Raw genomic sequence first — 4,090 nt, forward strand, 5'->3', positions numbered from 1 at the left:
ATAAGCTTAATTGATTTGGTCTAAAGAGAGAAGAATTAATGATTATTTTTGTTTGAAGACTACATATAAAATAGCTACCAAAATAAATGTTGGTAACTGCAGTTTGACTAAAATAATGACTAAAAGTAATGACTAAAAGTTGACAAAAATGCAATGACTTTTCGTTGACTAAAACTATGAAAGACTCAAATGACTAAAATGTGACTAAGACTATTAAGCATTTTCGTCTCAACATAAAGACTAAGACTAAATCAAAAATGCCTGTCAAAATTAACACTTACCTTTTTTTTTTTTTTTAAGATGACATGATGCAGCTCAAGTGGTACTTGACCATACCACCACGATGTCTACGATACTCTGAAAAGCATATCAGAAGATCTGGCATTAGCTACGTGTCAGGATCTCTGTTGCTGCATTGCTGAACATTTTAATACTGGGAGATTAGTTTCAAACGGCTCTTCTGAAAAGAAAGAGATGTAATTTCCCCCAGGCTCATTGACAGGCAGGACGCACTGTATCAGATAATGAAATGTCAGCACAAATGGGCCGCATGTATGTGAGAAACGATATGAGCCATTCTGCAGTGTGTGTGTGTGTGTGTGTTCTAAAACACAGACAACCATGCAGAACGATATTGTTGACAGTTTCTGATATTATAAACACTGTAGATATGAATGAGTACAACATAGAGATTTAGGCTTCTCTTGTTTTGGGTAAATGACGCAGAGCAGCGGTCATCAGCTCAATAGAGCACAACAAGCTGACTGGCTTTTCATCAGCCTTGATTTCAGTATTTTTCAAATTCATTTTCTAAAGGATTTCAAAAACTTCAATGAAGAGCTCTAAGCCTTGAACAAAACCAGACAGCTCTAAAATGGATCACAACACTTGATTCAAAGAAGAAGAAAAAAAAGTATTCAACAAGGAGGGGGAAATAAGACAATATACAAGACTGTGTAGATATTGCCCTTAAGAGAAAAAACTACTCATGAAATACTTATATACCGGAGTAAGAATCAACAGTATAATATGAAATGAATGACAAAGTCACTGTAGCATAAAGTATAAGATACCATGTATTATAGATCACCAATTAAATAAAAAGAAGTTTAACATCTTCAAAGCAAACTGATGTGTGGCCTCTATTATAAAGTATATAATTAATAGTAAATAAATAACTATTTGTTGGGTAGCTGCTATATAGGGTGTTGCTATGCTGTAGCTACAGTGTTGTCATTTTATGCTGTTATGTGGTAGCTAGGGTATAGGTGTTTGTTGGGGCATAGCATAAATACATATTTGATGCATTAACAAATTGTATAAATAGCATAGAAATGCATAAATGCAATAATTCATAAATGCATACATAAATGCATAAATTAGTAAATGAATAAATAAATAAATGTTCTATGTTCTATTATAAAATGTTCTATAGAGTCCACTTCTCCTTTTTTACCAGTTTAAACTTTTTTTAATCATTATCTTAAAAAAGATGATATAAGGAAAGTGTTTGTGATTACTTAAATTAAAATGTGATTGGACAGATTTCAACATTTAAAACATATTACATTATTCTCTGATGCATCATTGCACATTAAAATCAAAATACAAACAAGAAAAAACATTGCAAAGATTGCTTTTGCATTGAGGTGGAGGAGAAAAATAAGATGTTTGTGTCATGAAAACAGGAAGAAGCATTAGTATGCTATGCTGCAAGGTGACCAAGCTTCATTACAGCCGATGAAAAACAGGCAGCTGATGGATCAATATGGATCTGCGGCCCACGGTCAGCCCAAGTTATGAGTGAGATGCTGAAATATCACTATTTCAAATGTCATACCTCCAGCCAACACATAGACCCACCCCTTAATGGGCGGGAGCCATCATTTTAACGATTTGTTTTTCTTATTTTCTTTCTGCACTATTGGAAAATTCATCAAAGTTGTTGAGTTCTGGCAAGGTGTAATTTATACAGTTTCACACCATGAGGGGTTTAAACGTGAGCAAGAAAAAGCTGTGTGAGTCGAATGGGCCTACGATGTAATGAGAGATGGTTCTCCACAGCAAGTCATTCATGTGAGAACCCATATAATATTTTCAAGATAAGTGGAAGGGACATAAAACACCTAATATTATAAATGATATTAAATACAAAACAGTGACAAATTATAACATACATAGACAGTAAATGCAAATGTCCTGCTCAAGTTTCAAAGGAGTTCGTTCTCAGGTGTTCAAGTGAAAATAAAATAAAAAATAAATAAATAAAATAAAATAAAATAAAATAAAATAAAATAAAAAATATTCTCCTTTTAAAAGTTAATAGATCTATTTATGTAATTTTACATTCTGATATTTGCATTTAGCATTGCATTTTTCTACTGCTGTGCGAGACCTTTTTGGGTCATAGCCCAGTTGAGAACCACTGCTATTTTGGTCAAGCCTTTTCACCATGCAAATTTGTAGGTCAAAGGTCACCAAACTTTTGCACACAGAAAAGATTGTTTACATATGCTTCCAATGCATATAAGAATAGGTCGAAAAATACTTGAGTTTCTAATTAGTTGTGTAATTAAATTAGTCAAATTTTTGACGCTTCCCATTAAAATCCCACTAAAAATATCTACACGTCCTTAAAACAAGACACGTGATTGAGAAACAACAAATTAAGTCTTAAACTGTATTTTGTCTTACTGCATGGCAGATTTTTTCCTCTTGTTTATAAGTTAGAAAATATCTTGTTCCAAAATTGTTGATATTTTAACTGGAAAATAAGGGGGGGAAAGTACATGTGTGTTATAATATATACACAATTCTTAAAAGGATTTTAGGCTGAAATGGGCACATGAAACAATCACTAAATAATGTTTGTGTTGAAGAAACCTTGAGTAACATTTGCAACTGACTTCAGGGTAAAATGGTCTTTTTTTTAAATAATAATAAAGTCTCTCCTTGCACTAGAGAAGAGTGTTTGTAATTAGCTGGTGTGAAATCTGACTGAGGTTTAGTAAACAGTGGCTCTCGACTCCAGGAATTGGAGTAATTGGCCTGTCAGTGCACTCAAGACCTGTGGCCCTATGAAACGGCCCTCACATGTGCCGGCTCTCTGTAACAAGATGTGGTCTAAGCGAATGAGCCTTTCCCCTACCTCCCAAACTTGAAAAGGTGGAGCAGGTATGATGGATGGTGTATGATGGATGGTGTTTGCCATAATAGGTCATGACGCTGAAGGGATTATCAGTTTGTCTGATCTTTAGCTCAGTGTTAATTTAGAGCACAGGTGTAGCCCAGACAGGAGAATGCAAGTCACCTATGTTTAGTATGAAGAGTGTCATAAACACACAGGTGATTCATCTTCTCTAATGATGTTCTTCTTTCCCTTCATTTGTAGACCAGCACCCACTACCTGCAGCGAGCTCTCCAGGTGACTGATTCAATCCAAACTACAGGTGGCTTTTCTAATTATGACTCTATTTCTCTCCCCATCCTTCTGTTTTCTCCCAAGTTCACTGTTCTTTCCTTCTTTCCACCTGCTCCATCTACCCATGACCATTTGAAACCCCCCTCACTCATTTAGTTTCCAATTCCCTCAATCTATTTTTTTGGTTTCCATTCCTCTCTCTATATTGTTTCAAAATTAGAACTAAATAATCCAAAAACATTCAATCCAATTAAAATGTCATTTTCTCACCACGTCTTTCCAAACTTGTTTTTTTTTCTTCTCTTCTGAGAGCCCCAGTAGAGGGAAAGATTATTAAGGTTTCACTTGACTTCAAAAGACCTGGAATACATGAGTCTTTTTTTTGTTGTTGCCCTTATTGGAGTTTATATAAATTAGCATTCAGTTAATAATGGACATTCTGCTAAATATCTCATTTGTGTTTCCCAGAGAAAAGAAAGTATGGGATCGGAACAACATGAGAGTGGAATTTAAAACAATTATCATATTTTTCTGAACTGTTCCTTTAAAGTCAAAATTAAATTAGAATTAAAGAATGAATGAAAAACGGAGGGAGGAAGGGAGGGAGGGAGGGAGGAAGAAAGAAAGAAAGAAAGAAAGAAAGAAAGAAAGAAAGAAAGAAAGAAAGAA

Source organism: Sinocyclocheilus rhinocerous, unplaced genomic scaffold (assembly GCF_001515625.1).
Source record: "Sinocyclocheilus rhinocerous isolate Xijiao unplaced genomic scaffold, SAMN03320098_v1.1 scaffold551, whole genome shotgun sequence".
Lineage (NCBI taxonomy): Eukaryota > Metazoa > Chordata > Actinopteri > Cypriniformes > Cyprinidae > Sinocyclocheilus > Sinocyclocheilus rhinocerous.